Below are 25,444 nucleotides of genomic sequence, written 5' to 3'. Positions count from 1 at the left end.
TCTCCTTCTGGAGATACAAGCTCTTAAAGTTTCGCTTTTTTTTTAAGTTTTGCAGATAAGTCGAAAACGGCTAGATGGATTGCTACGAAATTTGGTATATAATCTTTATGCTTCTCGGGGCACATTAGACGGGGATATTATTCCAAAACCATCAGGGATAGGGCTCATTTCCTAGAAGGTCGAATGTTAAATGCACCAGAACTTTTTCATTCGCTCATGAAAACGGTTGGTTTTTTTATGTGAAATTTCCGGTCTATTATGTAACTTTTTTTTTAAATCTCGAATTGAATTTTGATTTGGAGCCTCAATTAGAAGGAAAAAATGTAATTGTTTATTTCATTTCTGGAACCGTTAGGTAGTTGACGAGAACGCGGTTACCAGCTCAGCTCATTCTCGACAATGTTAGTGAATGCAGAGCCTTCACAAGGAAATAAAAGCATAAATTTTAATAAACAATTAATTTTATAAATGCTCAACATGACCACCCCGTTTTTGAGTACAGAAATTCACGCGCCGAAGAAAACTAAAACTTATTCTTCTCAACATCATAGGATCATCGCGTATTCCATCAGCTGTTTGCATGTTTTAAGAATGTTAACTGAAGTTCTAGACTCCTTGTGTTGTTACGGGCATTCTGCTCCAAATTCTCTAAAATTTCTTCTCCCCGTTCGACCGGTAGCGCCCTATAGCGCCCACATAGGTGACGTTGAGCGGCAAAGCTTCCAGTTTCCCGGAGCTTTCTTTCCAATCGCACACAAATTTTCTAATCTGGGAATCGCCGGTTTGGAAATCTTTCCGCATAAACTCTCGCACTCTTACGATAATTTCCCTTGCAAAATCTCAATGTGAGCAATACATCTGGTTTTTCTCCGAACGTATACATTCTTCGAAACTTACTTAAAACCTATGAAATCTAACCAAATTTGAAGACTCTGCACATTCACTGACATTGTCGAGAATGAGCTGAGCTGGTGACCGCGTTCTTCTCAATTACCCAGAAGTTCCAGAAATCGAAATAAACAATTACACTTTTTCCTTTCAATTGAGGCTCCAAATCAAAATTTAATAAGAGATAAAAAAAAGTTTCATAATAGACCGGAAATTTCTCATAAAAAAACTAACAGTCTTCATGAGCGAATGAAAAAGTTCTGGTGCATTTAACATTCGACCTTCTAGGAAATGAGCCCTATCCCTGATGGTTTTGGAATAATATCCCCGTCTAATGTGCCCCGAGAAGCAGACAGACTCTGCAACAAATTTCGTTACAATCCATATACCCTTATTTACAAAATTTACAAAATTTTAAAAAAAGTGAAACTTTGACGGGCCGTATCTCCAGGAAACAATTTCGTATATATCACCATGAATCGATATATTTTTGACCAAGGAATATGTGATTAAGCCTTGACCCCCTCATTCTGGGACACTCTGTATATTGTCATGATCTATACAATTATTGGCGGCAGGACAAAAACCACATTGATAGAATAGCATACATATTACAATGCGCGGTCGATGTCGCACTTATTACACACGACAAAACAACCGGAAAAGCTGTTGAAAAGCTTAAAGCTCCAACCGACATTACAATGGTTTGATTTTACAAATGGTGATTAATGCCAAATGCCATCAAGGACCAATTTCTATTACGAAAATACCAAACTCTCCCTCAATTATGATGGACGGCCACAGGACTGAACTAAGATGCCATATAAAGTACTTAGGGATAACAGTAGACAAGAAGCTGAAATTCACTAAGCACGTTCAAAATTTAAGAACAGAAATTATTAAAAGAACAAAACGATTCAGAGCCTTCACATACAAGAACCATGGCGCAGGCATTAAAACAACAACATTCATTTACAAATCTATTTGTAGACCATTGTTGGATTACGGACGCATTCTCAGAGCAAATGCCACTGACAAAACTAAAAAAACATTTACAGACCACAGAACAAATTGCACTCAGACTAATTACAAAGATAAGACATCCCGAAAATCCCATATACAAGCCATCGATCGAATTCCTCTACGAACGAACACAAATAAAGATTACAGAAAGATTGCGACTCTCACAGACAAAGTGGCAAAACAATCCTAACAACTGGAGTATCCTGAACCCACTTTGCCTAACAAGGCCCAATGGACAGTCTTGCTACTGTTTCCCTACTTCCACGCTTCTGGAGTACTTAAATTAGGATCTCATGGTTAAGACAACATTGTTACTCTATCAGATGTTACTTTATCACTGTTACTCTCGAGCATATGGGTCCAAGGCATAATAAGGATATAAGGCATAATAATTCTAAAACACACGGGCAGAAAGGCCGAAGGGTCGATAGCCCATTTCTAGTAAATAAAGATGGGTTATACAGGGTGTCCCAAATAAAGTGAGTTCCATGGGGATTAGGGAAGCGGTAAGAGATACAAGGTGACTCAAATCGGAAAAAAGAAGCGCATTTTTGTGCCCATTCAGAAAATGTTCTAAATTTAAAAATATGCACAGGGGTTGTCAAAATATGAGCAAAAAAACTGAAAACTGCGATTTTCGAAAATCATAAATTATGAGTACACTCTTTGATTAAATTGTACCAAATTTGGCAGTTCTTTATTATCGACAACTGCTAATTGAATGGCGTTTTCAGAATTTTTCCAGGCCTTTTAGATGTCGAGAAATTATATTCAACTTTGTTATTTCTTATGGCCGCCATATTGGATTTTGGTGCCATCGAATAGACAATAAAAAGAAGTTTTTTAACCATGTATCACAAAGGTGCCCTTGGACTTACCAAAGTAAGAAAAATAATTAAAAACATCTTTCAACTTACTAGGCTTAGAAACAAGTACTTCAGTGTTGCTAATCAAAGAGCAGTAATAAACGACATATTTTGTTTAATGGGGCAATAAAAACCTAATATTTTTTTTAGTATTAACGCAATTACAATTCCATAAGTTTTATCAAAAATAACAAAGAAACACAACGAAGGAATTGGTACCTTTACTCACTATGAGTAGGAATTACTAATCCTAATAAAAAAATCCTAATCCCTATAAAAACTGTTTAAATATTTCTTCATTATGATTAACACAAACTCTACAGCGCTTAACAACGGACATACAAGCACTTTTTACCATATCTGGAGGTATTTCTTGAATAGTTCGCACAACTGCAGCCTCCAACTCTGCTATTGTATCATAGGATCTGCAGTAAACCTTATTTTTTACATATCCCCAAACAAAAAAATCGAGATGTGTTAAGTCTGGGGAGCGTGCTGGCCAACTGACAGGGCCTCGATTTCCAACCCAATTATTTCCATACGTATCATTTAGATATTGCCTAACAACTAATGAGTTATGTGGTGGTGCCCCATCCTGCTGAAACCACATGTTAGCTACAGTAGCCAGTGGTAAATCTTCAATCATTTGTGCGACATTCTGCTGTAGAAACTCTAAATATCTTTTCCCAGGTAAGTGTTCCGTCAAAAGTTACAAATATCATATGCCCATTAAGAATTCCAAGCCATACATTAAAGCCCTATTTGACTTGATGTCTTAATTCGCGGTTCATTCGTTGATTATCGTCAGTCCAGTATACGTTGTGTTTCCTGTTAAATATTCCACAATTTGTGAAATGTGTTTCGTCAGACCATAAAACTCTAACAGGAAATTCAGGATCTGCTCTAAATTTTCTTAAAAACCAATTGCAAAAATGAAGTCTCCTCTCAATGTCACCATCTCTAAGACCTTGGCTAATATGTTCTCGGTATGGTTTAAACTTGTTTTTCTTTAGGACCCGATAAGCAGTTGATCTACGTATACCAATGTTATATTCTATTTGACGCAGTGAGATGCGAGGGTTTTCGACAACACTTCCAACAACATCATTTTCAACATCTTCGTTAACCCTGCGTGTTCTGGTTTTCTTTTCAAATGATCCATACTTAAGTAGATTCACTCTAAGCCTATTAAATATTGCGTGCCCAGGTTGACGTCTCTCTGGATACCTCTGGAGATACATATTTTGAGCTCTACCTACATTTCTTCCTCTTAAAATGTAGCAGTCATTAATCTCCAGCTTTTCTTGATTTGAAAACCGTTTCAAAATTTTATTATTTGAAAATTTCTGTCGAATGTAAGCCTAAAACTGATAAAAATTAAATAGAAAAATAAAATTGACCTCAAATACAACAATAATGAAGACTTTTTGTTGACATTCGTTGCATGTAACGAAAGTATCCATAGCAACACTGAAGTACTTGTTTCTAAGCCTACTAAGGTGAAAAATGTTTTAAATTATTTTTCTTACTTTGATAGGTCCAAGGGCACCTTTGTGAAACATGGTTAAAAACTTTTTTTTATTGTTTATTGGATGGCACCAAAATCCAATATGGCGGCCATAAGAAATAACAAAGTTGAATATAATTTCTCGAAATCTAGAAGGCCTGGAAAATTTCTGAAAACGCCGTTCAATTGGCAGTTGTCGATAATAAAGAACTGCCAAATTTGGTACAATTTAATCAAAGAGTGTACTCATAATTTATGATTTTCGAAAATCGCAGTTTTCAGTTTTTTTGCTCATATTTTGACAACCCCTGTGCATATTTTTAAATTTAGAACATTTTCTGAATGGGCACAAAAATGTGCTTCTTTTTTCTAATTTGAGTCACCTTGTATCTCTTACCGCTTCCATAATCCCCATGGAACTCACTTTATTTGGGACACCCTGTATATACATACAAATTTTATATAAAAAATTAACGATTCTATGATTATTTCAAAATTACTTGACTCTGATGCCATACCCTGTATTTTTATGTTTTCCAGAATTTAACTGTACGTTTAGACGCAGCATGATTTTGAGCCAATTTTCCTCTTGGGATAAGACAATGTCCAAGTTTTTATCGTTATCTAAAATATGTGGCCGATCACTTCTGAACAACTCTTTCGCTATACCATTTCCCATAAATTTGTAGAACATCTCACTAGTGGTGGCTTCTGAAATTTGTTTTTCCGGATATTTTGCATTAAATAACGCGCAGGCTTCACTTTGACTTCGCGTTCCATTCCCACATCCGAGTAATACCAACACTTCCATGCGCTGCCTTTCTGACTATACAATTTTCGTATAGAAAATTCGAAGAGAATATCTTGAGACTACAGAAACTAATAATAAAATATAAAATATAAAATAATAAATAAACATTTAAATTTAATTTCATAAAAAAATGCTACAAATTTAAAACGGTATAAAAAATGTATCGTTTATCGAGGGAATAAACTTGATACAAACAATTCAGTGATTTTTTTCGTCTTTTGAGTACATTTTGACATGCTGAATACTACTTTGTTTGTTTATTTATTTTGTCGATGAAAAACAAAAACTCTTTCGGAATGAAAGACGGCATATCGATAATGGGTTTTATTGGGTTTCACTAGCGCCTGGGAGAGTGCCAAGTAGGGGGTGAAGGACATTTTCAGGATCTGTCACGTTAAATAATTTGTAGATAAAGCTAAGAAGGAAACCACAATTTTATTGTTTTTAAAAGAGTTTTTTACTTCCTAATAATGACCTAAATACAAGAAAAAAAAGGGTGTAGTAAGATTCAATTTTTTACGAGCTTTTCAACGTGTCCACATACGAAATATGTTTTTATTGGAATGTTAGGTAGGGTTGCAGCTAAGGGGTTGAAACAAAACATTTAATTTTATTTATGACTATTTCAAGTCAATTCAAGTGTGTTTTTTTTAATTACTCGTTGAAAAAATATTGATTTTATTCCGAATTTTCGCCCAGCCCTGTACATCTAAATACATATGTTGGCTCATAAATCCTTGAACAATGTGCTGGTACCTACTTTTGCATACGACACACCCCTACAATATCAGTTCACCTCCATCGTGCTTCACCGTAGCTATAAAATTGTTTAAGTTTAGTTCTTTATTAGACATTTTCGACGCTGATATGGTTTTATGGTGTGCATGGTTCCTCTCGATCTCCGCTTACATTTACTCAATGAACTCGACAGAGAGCGACTTACCATCGACGTTAAGTGGCATTAACATAACGCAAATTGTTTTTGTAATTATTCTTAAAACTATTTGTTCGGTCATTTGTAAGTTTCACTTTTTTTTCTGTCGCTTTCATTCGTAGAATAAATCCGTAGGCCAAGAAGGGTCTGCAAATGGATCTGTAGATGTACGTTGCCCTTTTCATACTCACTCTCCTGTCTTTGTATGTTAGCATTCTGAAATGTTTAGCTCGTTTAACCATTTCTGACCTCACGAGTTGTGCATGTTTGGTAAGTTTTAATTTACTGCCCAAATCCACGCCCAATTACTTAATTTTTGCTCTATTTAACGCTGCTTTACAATTTATTTAAATTTATAATTTTTTTAAAGTTAACAGGGGGAACAATTTGGAGCCGCACGGTCTATTGTTATCTCGCGTCCTGAGCTAAGCACACTTGCCATGTCCAGAACTACTTTATTTCTTCGTTCTTTTTTCTGGTTTTTTCCATTTTCTCGAAGTAAATTAAAAATGTCTACAATGCGAATATGCCGAATTGATCATAACCCATATCTTTATATCATACTTTGCCGATTTGCTCTTCATGTAAACCTTTTCAGGGGACAAACTCCTGAATGGAAGCAATCTCTCGTCACAGTTAGAAGGGTGCGTGTATTATGGTAGAATTGAGAGTTTGCTATAAAAAAATTTACAACTTTACCGCTCGGTGTCCAAAACGAAAATATCCAAGAAAATATGGAACTGTCGACCTTGAAATGGTAGATTCACAAATACAGTGAGTCACTGCTTCAATAATGCAGTCGATATTAAGAGAAACTAACTTGTTTCAAGGGCACAATATTTATTGAGAAAAAACGACATAATTGATTTAATATGACCCTTTTGAAAGCATGTAAAATAATATTTAAATGTGGATGTATCACACAAACGAAAGATTTTTAATGAAATTGTGTCCGATATTAATGTCACAACAACATAAATGATACAAAATTAAAAAATTAAGAAGGGGAACAAACTCCTATAAATTAATACGACACTGCTACTACCTCGTCGGGCCTCCATTGTCCGCAACGACTACCTGTAGGCGTCTAAGCCTGATTCTACTCATTTTCTTGCTTCTTCTAGGGCAATGATGGTAATTCTCGGTAATTCCTGTCTTTAACTCATTTTTGTTGAATTTTGGCTCGTTATGCACTTTTTTTAATGTTAATCACAAGTTTTCAATTATATTTGAATCTGACGACTGAGTTGGTGTTTTAACGACATTTAGGCGATTATAAAGTGCCCAATTGCCAACCTGATACGATTTATGCTTGGAGTCGTTATCGTGATGAAAATGATAATTTTTGAACATTTGATACAAGACTTTGTCTTGATATGTTCAAAAACATGTATTGGTTCATAAGTCCCTGAATAAAATGCAGGTTACCTACTCCTGAAGATGACATACCTCTCCCACATCAGTCCAACTTCATCGTACTTCACTGTAATTTAAATTTTTTCAAGTTCAGCTTTTATTGTAGATTTTCCACACGGATATTTTTCTATGCGATCCAAATAAATTGATTTTGGCTTCATCAGCTAATCTGGCTGAATTCCAGAATTTAACTCTTTACTAATGTGTTCTGTGGCGAACTCCAATCGGGCCCTCCTATCTCTTCGGCCAATAAACCGCTTATTTCTGGCAGTTCGGCCGTGTGTGTAATTTTTCTTGAAACACGTGGAATTGTCTCCGGTTTTCATCTTTTTCCAAGTTTATCTTTCCACCTCGACAAGACACAATTTTGGACAACTTTGTTTAGGATTATTGGTTATTTGTCGTACAATCCAACGCTCTTCGAGTTTCTTGGATATTTTATTTGGGGCCATCGGGGGCTTCTTCGCGTTTCAATTTTCTTTGCGGAAATACTCAATGATGTGCTGAACTGTAGATGGACATCCATTTACCATTTTTAATATGTCCCTTTAACTGCATCCATCTCTGTAGTGGATCGGAATTAAGTTTCTCTCGCTAACCGTCGTTTGACGACTCATTCTTATGTAGTTTCGTTGATTAACTGATTGAAATATTGCTTTGAAATCTCAAATTCAGTAAAAAATAATTGTAAAATCAAAGCCGATTTCGTAAATTAAAATTGAAATAATTTGTGTTGTTTTCACTTACTGAATTATTTAAATTGTGACATTTAAATGGCATGTAAAATTAAATATACAGGGTGTTTGGTGGAGAGTGTAGGATACTATATTGAAAATTAGAACAGATCATTCTGAATTGATTTTAACCCAACATATCTATTGTAATATCTATCTATACTAAATGTTATAGTTAAGTTTTTAATATTTTTTAATTTCGCGGTGCTTTTCTATAGTTCTTGAAGAACAATAGAACAACGAGCTTTTTTATTACAAAAATATACTAAAATTTTTTATTGCGTATAAATGGATTGTTTAAACTGTTCAAGCTATAAAATCTGAAATGGCTCTATTACGTACTTAGAACTTCAAATACATAATTTTTCTAGATCGTACTACGGCAAAGAGTCAACTTCAAACGTAAATTTTATTTGAACGTTTAGATATATGTTAATTCAAATTTCTGAAAATCTTCTCCAGGCAATGGTCTTTCAGGTCTCATGAAAAGTTTCTTAAGAAATATTTTTAAAATTAGACCAATAAATCTTAAAAGTTTTAAGTATCCACCAAGCGCATTCGCCAAAACTTGTATGCCATTTATTAGCTTAAGATGGATTTCCAGATATTCGAGGTTTTTGGGTTTTTATCATTTTTAATGCGATCTGCATATTTGCATTAAATAATACTTAATACTATAAAATAATATTTCATTTTCTAATGTAAAGAAAAGACTTATTCGGGGATTACTTGGTGGATTTTGAAAAAACAAAAAAAAATTACTATTAAAATAAAATTTATTAATTATGTTCAAAATGAAAACCATCATTTTGAATACATCAATGTTCTCCATTCCTCGTTAGTTTTATGATACCGAGTCACATTTCTCGTTTAAGTTGTTGGGCAGCTTGATTAATTCTGGCGATTAAAAGGTCTCTATTTTGAATGTCTTATTCATACACTAGCGATTTCACGCGAATATGCAGACCGTATTAAAAATGATAAAAACCCAAAAACCTCGAATATCTGGAAATCTATCTTAGTTAATAAATGGCAAGCTTAAGTTTTGGCGAATGCGCTTTATGGATAGTTAAAACTTTTTAGATTAACTGCTCTAATTTTTAAAATATTTATTAAGAAAGTTTGTATAAGAACTGAAAGATCGCTTCCTAAGTAAGTTTTTAAGAAATTTGAATTAATGTACATGTAAACTTTAAAACAAAATCCACGTTTGAATTTGACTCTTTGCTGGAATAGAAACTAGGAACATCATGTTTATGAAGTACTAGGAAAGTACCAAGGCCATTTCAGACCTTATGATTTAAATTATTTAAACAATCTATTCACACATAATAAAAAAGTTTAGTACAATTTTATGCCAAAGACCTTGTCATTCTTCTGTACTTCAACAATTGTAGAAAAACACGGTAAAATTAAAAAATATTAAAAACTTAATTATCACGAAAACCGTAACACTTGGTATGTAGGTGTGTTTGGTTAAATCAATTCAGAACGATCTCTAATACCCTTTTCTTTATTCTGCACTAATAGACCAAAGATCTTGTATTATTGCTACTTAAGTGCAATACTTAGATGTGTCATATCTGAGTAAAATATTAACCTACATGCTTTCAGAACACTTACAGTAATGTAATTTAAATATATTGTTTTTTTAAAATAAACATTGAGTCACCGATGCAAGTTAATTTTTTTCATTGCAAACTGCATTATTTGAGTTATGATCCACCGCATGAGAACTTTCGGACACGTTACAAAAAGTTGGTTCTTACATAATTATGCTCAGTAAATTTGTTTTCAACTAGTTTTATTTCATACAGAGTATAATAACGATTTCTTATAAATAAAATCATATATAATAAAATAAAGTTCTTATAAAATAAAAAAACGGCTCTTTTTATGCTGTCAATTTTTCCCAAGGTCACCTTCACCTGTCTTTTGGGGTCAATTTCGTTTTTTCAAATGAAAAATACTATTTTTTTTTTGGAAATTCGAATTCTTTGTTGACAATAAAAACATTTTTGGTTTAAAATATTTTTGGTGATAATGATGAAATTTATAATAACATTATGATACAAAATAAATGCGTTATTAAATTTTTTAAAGATATTTGAGCAATTTCATTTGTTATGTAACAAATTTGACTTTATTATTAAAAAAAATTAATCAAAAAAATGTTCAAAATGGTAGTCCTGTTTTTCACAGCATTTTAGAATTCGATTTTTAAGTATATCAAATTGTCGCGATAAGAAAAGATGAAGTTAAACAACGAATTAGCCAAGTATTTCAAAATATGAATAATTGTGAGTTGAGTAATGTGAATATGTCATTCGAAAGATGAATTGAAACCTGAACTAGCCTGAACTAATCTATATAAAAATAAGTGGGAGTCATATTGGACAGCTGATTTAGTCATTATATTTTGATTAATTTTTAATTTTTAATATTGTTCACAAAATGGACAATTTATCAAATTAGAAATAATAAATTCATAATAACATATTTTAATTACATAATTTTGTCATAAAATATGCAATGACTGGAAAAGTTCTAGATTTTTGAATTCTGAACACGATGTTGTTGAGAAAATTGGGGCATTCCATTTGAAATATGCGAGTTATTGATATTTGAAATTGTGCATTTTCGGCATATTTCGGTGGCTGTGGAAAACTTTTTCAAAAATTCAAATATATCAAAGCTTAGCTCATTAAGTCCTCTTGGAGTTTCAGAGGGCCGAAATTCACAGCGATTAGGACACATCACCTATTTTCGTGAGGATTTATCTTTAAATTTTTTTGCATAATTCGTAAACGGGATATTTTATTAAAGATAGGGTATCTCACATAAACTGTCCTTAAAATTTAATGAGAAATCCTAAAATGGTAAAAAATTGGCGGTTCCATTAAAAAAACAAATTTGTTATTGCCATGCTTACGGTGGATCCTGTATATTTGAAAATACGGACCATTTAAATTAAAAAAAAACTTTTTACGAAACTTTGTCTTCTAAATTACATATTTGTTGAGATATTGGAATACCTAACTAAGTAGCCACCGTGTATACAGTGTGATGATTTAAAATTCAGAGTAAAGTATTTAGGGGCGTAATTTTGAGGTTAAATAATTTTCTTTTTCTATAAATGTGAGTCTGCAAATGCTCCGTTTTCGATATACAGGGTGTTAAAACATTATTATTATAAAAAATCATATTAGGTCATAACGGCGTACTTTAACCATTCTACGCGTTTTCTATCGATTTTTTTTTACATTTTGGTTTAGTTGAAAGTTACTATTTTTCGTCTGGTTTTTAAAATTTCTGAGTTATTTCGATTACATTATTGTTAAGTTCCAATAAATTTGGGTATTTTTTTATTTTGTTTTTTTTTTGTAATAATCACTTTCCTGCCAGCATCGTTCCTAAGAAGGTTAGACTTCAACAAATTTGAGAGAAAATGAGTAAGAGTATCAAACTACACAGTTACAGCTTACTATGAATTATGATAATGACAAAACTTTAACACCCTGTGTATCGAAAAAGAAGTATTTGCCGACACACATTTAGAGGAAAGAAAGTCTTATTTTGGCCTCAAACGTGGGTCCCTAAATTTTTTTACTGAATTTTGAATCGCCCTGTATTAGTTTAATTTTATAAAATAAAATGTGTAAAATGAACTTCACGAAAGTATTCGTTTACAAAAATAAATTAAAATTACGGTGTCAGTATTACAACAAAAAAAATTATTTAATATTTTGTTGGTCTTCCTTTCACTTCCATTATAGCCGTTAGCCTTTTTGTCATCGAAGGGATAAGATTTTTCGTGTAAATTGGGTGTATAGAGTCTCAAGCTGTCTGCAGGGCTCTTTTTAAACTCTCTTTATTCTTAATAATTCGGCTTCTAGTATCAGGAACTCTTATTTTTTTGTCTAATTCCTTCCATAAATGTTCGATTAGGTTTAGATCAAGGCATCGCGGTAGATGATCTAAGATATGAGGTACGTTATACAGGGTGAATTGCAACGCAACCGATACAGAATAGATGCGTTTAGAACTCATAACATGTCGATTTTTGACGTTAAATATTTATTTGTTGCCTGCGGTTGTTGAGATATCGGCTTCAGAAGATGAATAAAAAAATTTGAAAAAATTCCGTATTTCAGGAAAGCCTTAACCTAGAATAACCATATTTGGGAAACATTTTTGTTTTATTGACAAATTTTATCTGCTAAAAATTTGAAGTGCTGGAGCGCTTACACCGTTAAAACTATATGAACTTTTTAAGCCCTAATTTAATATACAACTTAGGTGTAACAATATGATAGTCAATTTATTTTTGCCTCTGTACTTTTGCATATTTTTCGAAAAATTGATCGTTACATGGAAAAAATATTTTGTGATTTGCTATCAAAACCAATCAGATCCAGCAAAAAAAAATTATGAATGTTCAGAAAAAAATCTACATGCTGCAATGACTCATCATTTCCAGAGAAAATTTAAAATAAATGTGTGAACAGGTGCTGTAGGACAGTATATGATTGGACCGGTTATTTTACCAAATTGATTGACCAGCGCAGCCCGTTTACTTTTCTTGCAAAATACACTTTTTGAGCTACTGGAAAATTTGTTTTTACAATTGCGCCGTGAAATGTGGTTTGTACATGATGGGGCGCCCCCTCATTTCAGAACTGAGATTCGAAATTTTTTAAATCAACAGTTTCCATATCGATGGATAGGTCGTGGAAATAATTGCCCTTGACGCTGGCCACCGCGATCCTCAGATTTAAATAAATGTGACTTTTTCCTCCGGGGGACTTTAAAATAATTTCTGCATTTAACACCGCTTGAAACTGAGGAAGATTTACAGTACCCCATCAGCAATGAATGTACCTTTATAAAATATTACATACAATTATTGAACAGAGTGGATTTTAAGTCTCGACAAAGCATTTCTGTGAAAAAGAAAATGGTAGCCATTTTGAATACATTTTATTTAACATTTATTAATAATGAAGCTTTGTTTTAGTTATTGTTTGTAAAATTCTTTTAAATAAGAATATTGAATTTGATAAAAATCTTAGCAAGAGAACAAATGAAGAGCAGTTGAAGCATGGCCTTTTTGAATTTAAGGCACATATTTTTTTTTGCTCGGTTTGATTGGTTTTGACAACAAATCAAAATTTTTTTCCGCAATAACGAACGATTTCTCAAAAAATATAAAAGATTTCTAAAAGAGGACAAATTAAATTCACCACCATATTGTATATTAGATTAAGGTTAAAAAAATTCAAATAATTTTAAGGGTGGCTCACCCTTGTTGAGTTTTCAGCAACTCTAAATTTTTAGCGAATAAAGACGTCAATAAAAGAAAAACATTTCCCAAATGTGATTTTTCTAGGTTAAAGCTTTTCTGAAATACACTACTTTTTCAAATTTTATTACGAACTTTTTGAATTCGATATTTTAGCAACCGTACGCGCCAGAAAAGAGCTTCGTATAAAAAATCGACATGTGTTTTAGTTCTCTGCACACGTCAGTTTTGCGTCGGTTGTGCGGGATCACCCCGTATATCAGCCACATCTTCACATTGCGCGCCGTATGTTTCGGAGCAGTATCCTGTTGAAAAGTGTAGTCATTGTTTAATTGTAAAACTTGAACAGATTATAAGAAATGATTGCACAAAATGTCTAAATAAACTTTGTGGTTCATTGTGTCATTTGAAAAATGTAATTTTCCCACTTCAGATGTTGCTGTTTCCCCTCCAAACTATGACACCTCCACCTCCGTCTTTTACCATCGCTAGCAATTTTGTTTCTTTTAATTCTTTGTTTGCTTTCTCAAACTTTCTCTTTCCCATCCGATACAAAAATTTGAAATTTTATTTTCATTCGTGAATAGCACTTTTTTCGAAAAGTTCTCACCCTCATTTCGATATATATTTTTTAAATTTTAATTGCGTTTGCTGTTTTTGTGCAGAATTGAATGGTTTACTGCGTGGAGTTATGTCATTATATTCATGATAACGAAAAATATTTCAAACATTTTCAGAATAAACATTTTTTTTTGGGTACCGAACACAACTTGAATGGCCATTGCAGGTGCACTTGTTCTTGCGCTGTTCTCCTCTTACTGATGACGCGTCTTATTTCGCCCAGATTTAACATTTTTGGGAAATTAATTCTTTTTTTGCTTGAAACACTGTTTGTTCAAGGTAGTTTTTTTTTATAATTGATTGAAGAGTTGAAAGACATTTCTCAACAATGTGTGCAATTTCACTGTAACTTTTTTGTTCCGTGCCCAATTTTACTATCGAATGTTTTAAGTCAGACGAAAGTTCTTTATTTTTATGCCCCGTTTTAACAATCGCACTATGAATTTAAATGAATTCAATGGTTAACCTCAGATTAAACATTGTTATTAAAGATGGGATTAAGAGTATGCCTAAAATATATTTTTGCAATTTTTTTGTCAAAATGTATTTTAAAACAAAGTGTATGAGTATTTTTGTGAGGTTTATTTTAAGAATTTTGTTTTATAAAAACATAATCAATATACAGGGTGTTCATTCAAAATGAACCACCTGAAATATTTATTGATTAGAAGGAAAATGGTCTATCTAGATATCTAGGGAGTAATTTAATTTGACTTAAGAGAAAATTTCATCTTTTACTTGTCACTTTAATATACTGACTTTCAAAAAAACCGCAACATCAAGAAGAACGCATTGTATGTATTTGAAATTTTGGTATGATTTTAGACTTGTAAAGAGAAAAAAATGATAAAAATTTCAAGTTCGTATTTTCATGCGATATGAAGTTTTTCTTTACTTTTTTATCTGTGACGATCGTTCTTTTTGCAAATTTTTTTACAGGCGGATAGCGATAAAGGTACTATTGTTAGTACCATATTGAATGTGTGGTAGTGCAAAATGCCTCGTGCACGCCAAAATGCAGTTTATCGGCAGTTAACTCCCTTTGAACGGGGAAGAATTGTTGGTATGCATGAGGCAGGTTTACCTTTCCGCGAAATTGCACGTAGATTGGATCGAAACGCATCAACAGTGCTAAGAGCTTGGAGAGATTGGTTTAACGAAGGGTCAGTAAATCGTCATCGTGGTAGTGGCCGTCCAAGAATGACGAACCAACGCGAAGACCGGCGACTTCGTCGTTCAGCGACAGACGCCCCGTTTGAAGCAATTCCGTCTCTTGGTGCTAACTGGGTAGCCGCCCTAAATCGAAGGGTCTCCCTTAGTACGATGTATCGCAGAATTCGAAGTTTTGGACTAAATTCATATCGTCCTATGGGTCGGCTTCCATTATCACGAAACCACAGGGTGGCCCGACTGGAGTGGTGTCGTCTGAGAGTGCAATGGGTGGATGAGTGGAGAAGAATCGTGTCCAGTGATGAGAGCCGATTTTGTTTATGGCGATCTGATGGACGCTTACGTGTGAGAAGGCGCAGAGGAGGGCGATTAAATTTGGACTTTTTGGAAAGGCGTCATTCTGGTTTAACACCAGGTGTCATGGTTTGGGGTGCCATCCTGTATGGTAGTCGGTCTCCTCTTGTTTTCATTTATGATAGATTAAATGCTCAGAGGTACATTAATAGTGTCTTAGAACCGGTTCTTGTACCATACACGCACGACCATCCTGGAAGCACATTTCAATAGGATAATGCGCGACCACATGTAGCCAACGATACTTTGAGGTATTTGGAAACTGAAAATATGGATACTTTGCCTTGGCCAGCTCGGTCTCCAGATTTGTCGCCAATAGAGCATGTATGGGATATAATGGGTCGGAGACTTCAACGTTTAGCTCGCCCTCCAGAGACCATAGATGAACTCCGCGAGCAGATGCAGATTGCCTGGGATACAATACCACAGGAAGATATTGACAATTTAATTTTAAGCGTGCCACGTCGCTTACAGGAATGTATTAATTTAAGAGGAGATACCACCCATTATTAAATTATTATTAAATTTTTTAACTTATCCACAATAATTTTCTTTTGATATTTTGATCGTTTTTCTCTATTATCCGACCCAACGTAATGTCAGAATTTCAAACGTGTACGATGTGTTCTTCTTGGTGTTGCGGTTTTTTTGAAAGTCAGTGTATATCATGTGGCACCATCCATTAACTGGAACATCCTTGCAAGCGGAATTCAATTTGCTATGCAATCGTATCGAGAAAACTAATATGGGTTAATGAAGCCGAGAGTTAGAGGGAAAAATGTGTATTATAGTAAATAACTTATTGAGATCAAAAAGTGAGTCCTTATTAGCGAGGAAATACTAAAGTCGGTTTTCAAATTTTTCGCGAACATTGGTCAAAGTTCGCTCAGCAATAGTTTTATATTCCTAGAAAATTCTATGTTTCAATAAATGAATGCTTTCAAGTGGAGCTCCTAAGATTTTACATGTTAAATAACTCGATAGGAAGAAGTCTAGCGAACTGAAATCTGGAGATCGAGCTGGCTATTCTAACGCACTTCTTCTGCCAATCCATTTTTCCGAAAATTGTTCATCGAGCCATTCTCAACCCAGACTTTATTATTGTCTTGCTAATAACGATTCACTTTTAGAGCACTTAATACAATGAATTACTTAATCTTAATAAGCTATTTGGACTAGGGCACATTTTTCCTTGTAACTCCGGACTTCATTAAATGATTTCAGTTTCCTTGATGCAGTTACATAGCAAATTGAATTCCGCTTGCAATGATGTGTCAGTTGATGGAGGGTGTCATTTGAAATCTCAAAGTAAGAGTTGCTGGGAGTGAATGGGTGACCGACAGAATTCTTTCTAATGTCAAATTAAACTTCTTCGTAGGTACCTAAATAGACGTTTTTTTTTTAATTTTAACTTTCCTCTCAATCACGACATATTTTGAGTGGTTCGTTTTAAAGTAAACACCCGGTATAATAAAAAAAAATAGTTAATTTTTGTTATACACCCGGTGCAATAGGACTTACTGAAAAAACTATTGAGTGTTATTATGGCAGAACCAAAGTTTTATAGGGTTTTAGAATATTTTTAGGTTTTTATAAGGTGTACGAACACTTTTGTGATACACTGTGTTGCCAACCGATCTGATTGAAAGCGCTATCAAACGCACACTACCAGAATAAGCAGAGATTCGTTATCCGTACTCCTACGGTACTTCCTACTGTTACATAGTCAGTGTTGAACGATATGCAGGGGTTCCTTCCTTGGAGGTTGGAGATACCACTCGCGAATATTGTACGAGAGCGCTTACACGTGAGCACTACTTGTAATACTTGTCGGTTCGAAGGACCGATTGTACAAGAGATCTTGAAAATCCCCTGGACAATGGTGCTAATCAGTGGGTCCTGCTTCCGCGGCTGGTTTTGGGGTATTTTTGTTGTGTTTCGAAGGACCACTCTCGGTTTTTGTGAGGCCGAGAGAAAACTGAATTGTACTCAATTGAAAAATTTAATTACTTTATCTTTATTTACGACTAAGTTCTTGAATTAACACACGGTTGATGGTGCCTCACTTCTCTGGGGTTGCAACACTGAAGTTCTTCTTGTTTCAAGTGCGGTCACCTGCTGGTATATATGTCGTTCAGCGTCTCTTCTTCCCTTCAACCTCCTTTTCCCCCGCTCCAACCTTAGTTCGGGTGTTACTCAAGGATAACTTAAGATTTATTCCTTGTTGACATTTGGTATGTTTTGCTTCACTTGCTTGCAACCACCAAATGTTGGCTATCACCTATCGCCCGTTGGAGTGGAGTATTTTGGAAGATTCCTTTATTGTGGGCAATAAATCAAACAGTCCGAGTACTTGAGTCACGTTAAGCGTTTTCCCCGACCTTATGATTTGTCTTTTTGTACCCTTGTTACACAAATTAGGAATTTTCCCAAACGTCTGAATTGAATTCAGACACCGATGTACTTCTGGTTACGAGAGTACAGGACGGACTAGATACCTGCTTAGCAAGGTAAACACGTGGAATCTTCCGAAAGTCTTGGAATTAGTACAACCCTTTAAACATTAACACGGTTTATTAACTGACTTGTAGCATATAAATATGATCAAAACTTAGTTGAAAAAATGCAGGATTGGATGATCGCGATTCCGATGAAGAGTATGAGCTATGATTGAGGATTGGCGATGTATCGATTCGCTTACAACTTATGAGAGTGACAATAGTGATAATAATGATGCTTCCCAGTTTTTCTTAGCCCTTAAGTACTGGAAGCTGATGGTCAGCAGATATAGGCGTACTTTTAGTTGGAGCTCATTTCAGCCGAGGAATGCCCATTTCGCCAGGCCTGACGGCCAATGGGCAGATTTTCCAGTGACCCGAATATTGCCTTCATCCCAATTACGACCACTGCCAAAGGTAATGGTGGGGAATTCCAGTACCGAAAAATCACCTCCGATGCACATTTATGATTTGAGTGTCTCGCAATTTAGCTCTTAGTAAAAGTGCAAAGGACGAGGAAAGTGAACCATAAACCATTTCTTAGGAAAACTAACGAATCGCGACATCTGGGAGGCAACAAATGTAAGATGTGCAGGAGCGCAACTTGGGGTTTTAACTTGATCGATGAAGACATCAAGACTTGGTCCACTAAGTCTTAACAGTCAGTAAACGTAAACCCATAGAAAATTCAAGAGTTTATATGGAAACCTACTTACCTACTGAAACCTATTTAAAAAGGAGTGAAATTCGATCTTCTTAGGAGTTAGTAGCTTAATTATAAAAATGTGAGAAATCAGCCTAAAATTGACCAGAACATTTGGTGAATCAGTGCTTAAAAGGCTTTGAGCAATCATTGATGCTAAGGACATACGTACAAAATATTAATTCTAACAATTATTGTTGGTTCGACTAAACTAAACTTCCCGTTTTGTGTGTATGATGTGTTTACGAATACTTTTTACTCACTATATTTATTGGAGATTAATAGAGGTCCTCCATGCGTTCTTCCATGTGTCGGAACAATTTTAAGTCCCAATGTGAATAAAACGAAATGTGAAAAACATTTTTCGTGTAATCAAAAACCTGACATTTAATATTTTTCCATGTGATTTTATTTCCATTTTTCATATTCCTTTTCGTGTTGCATTCAATTAATTTATCTCATGTAGCAGAAACAATTTTTGCACCGCCACTAACGATGACAAATTTTGTGTGGCAATAATTTATTTAGCAGGCGCTTGAGCAAAAAAGGCAGGAAACTGTATAAAGTTTCCAGATGCAATGGAAAAATTTTTAATCCAAGGATATACTCGAAAAACTTAGTGCATTAATAACTAAAGGTATAGCAGGAGACACGGGTCTTTGTCCTATATTTCTCGGCTAGTTCTTATAAGGCAAAGTTTCCGCTTCATCTAGCCACTCAACCCGTCCTAAAATAAACTACGGCTATTAACTGGAATAAGAAAAGTTGTGTAAGAAGAAGTCGACAACCTGGAAACTTAGAAATACCATTGGAAAAAATAAGCAGAACGGAATGTTTACGGTAATATTGTAAGTAGGCAACACCCAACACAACTCGCACTCGGCATTCAATAGTAATGAAAACGCGACCCAGAAAGGGAGAGCTGGCAACAATGAAAATCGGAGCAGAAAAGAGATAAAAACCTAAATTTCGAATACTATGGGCGTGTATATTGTTTAAATTAGTTTAAGCGAATGAAGACGCGACGAAACGGAAAAAAGGCTCTCAGACAAATAAATAGGGTGTCTAATTAATGTACAGGGTGTTTGATGATAATATGTAAAGAATTCAAGGAGTGGATCTGAAGATAATTTTAAGGAAAAACTTTCATGCAAACATCAGTCGGTTTTAGCTTTCCGTCAGAAAAACAAAGCGACAATAAAAAGTTATTTTTTTCCTAATAAGTTCCTTCCAACATTACATATTTTCTGAGAATCGTTAAACGTAAAATAGGTGTAGAAGCACATCTTATAAGGGACAAATAATGTTTCTAATTTCACCAGTGGCATCTCCATTTTCGTAAGCTCGAACATTTTAAAGGAGAAATACGATGCTCCACAGTTTTTTTTTTTATAAAATTAATTTTATCAATGCTATATATTTCTGTGAAAAAGGTCTTGGAATATTTTTCATAATGTTAACTGTTTTTGCACAATTGATTCGTTTAACACAATCAAAAATATACCAGCGATTTTTCAAAAAGTGCAAAATAATATTTCAAACAGGGCCGAGGCATGTAATCTTGTATGTGGAGGGCATTTTGAACATCTTATTTAATCGTTCTTTTGTAAGTAATGTAATGTTGCTAATTTAGCTTTATAATTTTAATATTAGTTAGAAATTAATTTTTGAAAAAATATTTTTTATTGAAAACATTTAATATTATAAAAAATATTCAAGATATTTTTTTCCACACAAATATGGACATTAAAAAATACTAGTGGTGTGTCATATTTTTCGTTTAAAATGTTCACATGTCCAGCAATGAGGACGCCACTGGTACCATTGTAATAAAAACGTTGTTTCCTCCTTTAAAAAAATACGTCCCTACATCTATTTTACATTCCCAAATTTTCACAAAAATATTTACTGCTCGAACGGACTTAAAATATCTTAGTACTTTTCTGAAATATGTATCACCCTGTATTTCAAACAAAAAACGAAAACGGACCCATATTCTTATGAAGTTTTTTTTTAAAATCATCCACAAAATGGCCACCCGATTTTTTGACACACTATTATGAAATACTGTGTATATGTATGTATATACCGAGTGTATTTTTTTAAGTTTGTTAGTCCTCACGCTTTTAGAACTGCTAATTGAAGTTAAAAATTCTGAGACGCGTTGACTTAGGAATGATGGGGGAATATGAAGAATAAAAAAAGTTCTCACCTTCGACCGAAGATGTCGCAGGAGTGGCAGCCCTTTGCCTCTTTAAATAGGGAGCATGGGCCAAGTGACGTGTTATTTTAAAGGTCTTGAAATTCTCTAAACAATCGTGCTAAAAATTTGTTTATTTTATTAAAATTTAGTTGAAAAAACGCGTTATTCTGTGAAATTATCAAAAGAAGGACGAATAAGAATAGACACCCGATGTTGGATAGGGACTTATTACATTTTTAACAAGATGGTACTTCTCCACATTATGTTTTACCTGTTGAACAGTTCCTTTACAATAATTGTATTAATAGATTGATTGGCAGAAGATGTAAAACCTAGTGGCGGCTAGCTCTATCTTACACCACTTGAATTTTTCCTTTGGGGATACCTTAAAGCGTGGTTTACGTGATTATTGTATATAATCTTCAAGTATTAAGTCGAAGAATTGTACAAGGTCGGCGTAATATTCTACAAGAGATGTTCGAAGAAGTGCGACAAGAGTTTGGAGACCATTTGTATTATTGCACGGAGAATAATAGAATGCATTTCGAACATCTCTTGAAAAATTTGGAATTATGAAAAAAAATTGAATTGAAAAACTAAAATTTTGACACAATTGTTTAGAGGCTTTGAAGTCTTTTAAAACGATGAGTATTACTTGCGCCATGTTCTGTATTTAAAAAAATCAAGCGGTGATCACCCTTGCAATGTTATGGCTCGGGGGTGAGAAATTTTTCATTCTTCGTACTTCCCCTTCCATTCCAAGGTCGATGTGTCACAGCATTGTTATATTTAGTTCGAACTTCTAGCATTAAAAAATATACTGGGTACTTATAACATGTAAATGTATATACAGTGGGTATATAAAGTATGAAATATATTAAATTAAAAATCAGGTGTTTAGTTTTCGAAAAAACGCTGATACACATCGATTTTTATTTTCCCTTCCGTTTTTTTTTATGATAAATGCATGTATACAGTGTGATCCAAAAACACATTAGGACCACCAACTTTATTTTTTTCAAATAGAAATACTTATTTTTTATTTCATTTTTTAATTTTGCATAGAATTCTAAATATATTTTAAATAGCATGTTCTATACCTAAACTTAACAGTTATCGAGAAATTTACGTTTGAACATATCAGTAACCAAAGTGGTGATTATAACTATCAACAGATTTTCACGAAACATAATATTTGATAAGTAGGAACAATAAGTATTCACTAAATTAAATAATCAAATTGAAATCCGTTTTATGCCTGGCAGTGTTCCAAAGGGCGGATAAATTCATACCGAACCACATTCATTGTTTCTGGACTAATATTAGCGCATTTTTTTCTGATTCTAGTTTGTAAGTCGTCAATTGTGTCAGATCTAGTTTTGTACACACTTTTTTACATGGCCCCACAAAAATAGTCTGAAGGATTAAGTTGCGGAGACCTTGGTGATTATTCAACAGATCCACGCCTTCCAATCCGTCTGTTGGGAAATGCTATATAATCAAGATATTCTCTAGCATAAGCTGCACAACGCGATGGTTCACCATCTTGCTGGAACCATAAATTTTCATCACACGTCATTGAGTTATTGGAACTGAAAAATAAAGTTCTTAAACTGGGGACTAGATGTGGAAAAACTCAAGGTATCTTAGATCCTTCAAAGTCTGTTTTCATGTTGTGTCCGCACTCTATCACTATATCCCATCATCATTAAAATTTCAATTTTTTGGGTTATGGATAAACACACTGTAATAAAACCTTCTTGAAGTCCAATCAAATCTGACAAACATGCAGATTTCAATACTATTGGAATGTTGTGTGTTAAATGAATAAAAATACCTCTTCAATGGAAATTAATGAGCAAACCTATCGAATAGATAATCGTTTTGGTTACTGATATGTTCATACGTATGTAAATTTCTTGACAACTGTTGAGTTTAGGTATAGGACATGCTACGTAAAATATACCTAGAATACGATGCAGAATTCAAAAATTAAATTAAAAATAAGTACTTCTATTTGAAAAAATGACGTGGGTGGCCGTAACTTGTTTTTGGGTCACCCTGTATATACATGCATTTCCCGTTAAAAAAATTACAATAAAAATAAGAATTGAAGTGTTCCAGCGTTTTTCCGAAAAACAAACATGTGATTTTTAATTTAATTTATTCCATATTTTATGTACATATTATACAGGGTGGTCATTTAGTGCGGTCTCGAAAGATTACGGCTAAAGAATTTAATATTTTGAATTTCTTTTTTTTGCGGTATATAGAACTCGATTATGGGTACATTCTAAAATTGTTTTCGTTTTATACAGGGTGTTCTAAATAAATGAAAAATATCAAAGTTATGTTTTTTTAAATAGGACAACCCATATATTAATACCGTTTTATATTTCTTGAGAAAAATAAATGTAAGTTTCATTAAGGTTTACTTGTCCTAAATCTTAAGGATTTCGAAATAATTATGTTTTTTTGAAAAAATCATGCAATTTTAAAAACTTTGTTTTGAAGGAAATTTAAACTGGAGTAAATCGAAATTCATACCAAACCTTAGATATGAGACGTATTTTATGCCAGAATTATTAAAATTGAAATATCTCATACAGTGCATCCAAAAAATAACATGAAAATTGCATTCTTTTTGAAAGGAAATAAATTCCTTAATTTAAATAGAACTCCCCATATTTTATTACTCGAAATAAGAGATAAACATATGACTAATCAAAAATCGTTACACCTTCCTATACCTAAATGTACAGGTTTTCTTCGAAAAATAAAATTTATGAAAAGGTAGCAAAATTAATAATTTTTGATTAGTCATATGTTTATCTCTTATTTCGAGTAATAAAATATGGGGAGTTCTATTTAAATTAAGGAATTTATTTCCTTTCAAAAAGAATGCAATTTTCATGTTATTTTTTGGATGCACTGTATGAGATATTTCAATTTTAATAATTCTGGCATAAAATACGTCTCATATCTAAGGTATGGTATGAATTTCGATTTACTCCAGTTTAAATTTTCTTCAAAACAAAGTTTTTAAAATTGCATGATTTTTTCAAAAAAACATAATTATTTCGAAATCCTTAAGATTTAGGACAAGTAAACCTTAATGAAACTTACATTTATTTTTCTCAAGAAATATAAAACGGTATTAATATATGGGTTGTCCTATTTAAAAAAACATAACTTTGATATTTTTCATTTATTTAGAACACCCTGTATAAAACGAAAACAATTTTAGAATGTACTCATAATCGAGTTCTATATAACGCAAAAAAAAAGAAATTCAAAATATTAAATTCTTTAGCCGTAATTTTCCGAGACCGCACTAAATGACCACCCTGTATATGTATACTCGTATATTAAATGGTTCCTCGAGAAAACTTATTTTTGATTGGGCAAGCATTTTAGTACCAGAAATTTTTACAGATAAAGATGGCTCGACATCTTCTGATTGTCTCCGAAAGTTTTGTGTAAATGGTTTATACCAAAGCAAAAGGTGTTTTTCCAATTCGGAACGATTACAGTTGCCTAAGGGCACTGCTACTAGTTGATATGAGCATTTTTTAAAAATTCCCATGTGCCTCAAATTTGTAATTATTTTCAATTTTTAACATAAACCTTCAATCTCATTAGAAAAAATATTATAAGATGCGCGTTTCGTAAAGCCATTAGCGCCTTCATCCATAGTAAACCCGTCGCTTCGCTTCCCGTGTTGCAAACTTATGTGCTCTCTTATGAAACTTGTAGATGTCTTAATGTAATACCTTAATGTACTATTAATACCCTATTTCTTACGCAAACAGTCTCATGTTTGCTATTGCCGGAAACGTTTTTAAGCACTAGTGCGATGATGCAAGTTTAAAACGCTTTAATTTCATCGACAAAAGCTCTACCATATACATTGCGTTCCGGTTAAGGATTTAAACTTCAAAAAGTACTATTAGGGCTTTTTTAGGATGAAAATGGGGACAGATTCTCAAGCAGAATCATTTAAAACCCACCTGTAGTCATTTTCATTTTTGTACCATATAGAGCGTAAGAGAAAATCGGTGAAACATGCTTTTATATGTAAATGAATTTTAAAACTGGCAAAACAATGTATTTTAATAATAAAACTGATTAACCCTTGATAAAAGAAAAAATGTACTACTAATATTAAAGAACTTTGAATGGTCTAAATACTAAAAATTGACTTTGTTACGATAAATTAATATTAATTTCAATTTAACCTAGAATAATAAATTATTAATTGGGACAAACCAGTTTTTTTAACTGTATATTAGAGTTTTCTATTAACCCTCCAAATACTCTAATACAATTTTAATATGTCGACGATTATCATTTCTCAATACGTTATTTACTTGTTGCAGAATTATGCTCTAACAAACTTCTCTAATGCACGTAT

At 33.4% G+C, this 25,444-nt stretch overlaps 1 protein-coding gene across 2 annotated transcripts in view; it reads left to right on the top strand.

Moving 5' to 3' along the window:
* The window catches only part of LOC136343808 (cholecystokinin receptor-like), a 414,493-nt gene that overhangs the window by 37,047 nt on the left and 352,002 nt on the right, over nt 1–25,444 (top strand). The window lies entirely within an intron of this gene.

The sequence above is a fragment of the Euwallacea fornicatus genome, chromosome 15 (assembly GCF_040115645.1).
Source record: "Euwallacea fornicatus isolate EFF26 chromosome 15, ASM4011564v1, whole genome shotgun sequence".
In the NCBI taxonomy this organism is placed as follows: Eukaryota; Metazoa; Arthropoda; class Insecta; order Coleoptera; family Curculionidae; genus Euwallacea; species Euwallacea fornicatus.
The sequence above is the reverse complement of the archived record's forward strand: the minus strand, read 5'-3'. Positions and strand labels throughout refer to the sequence as shown.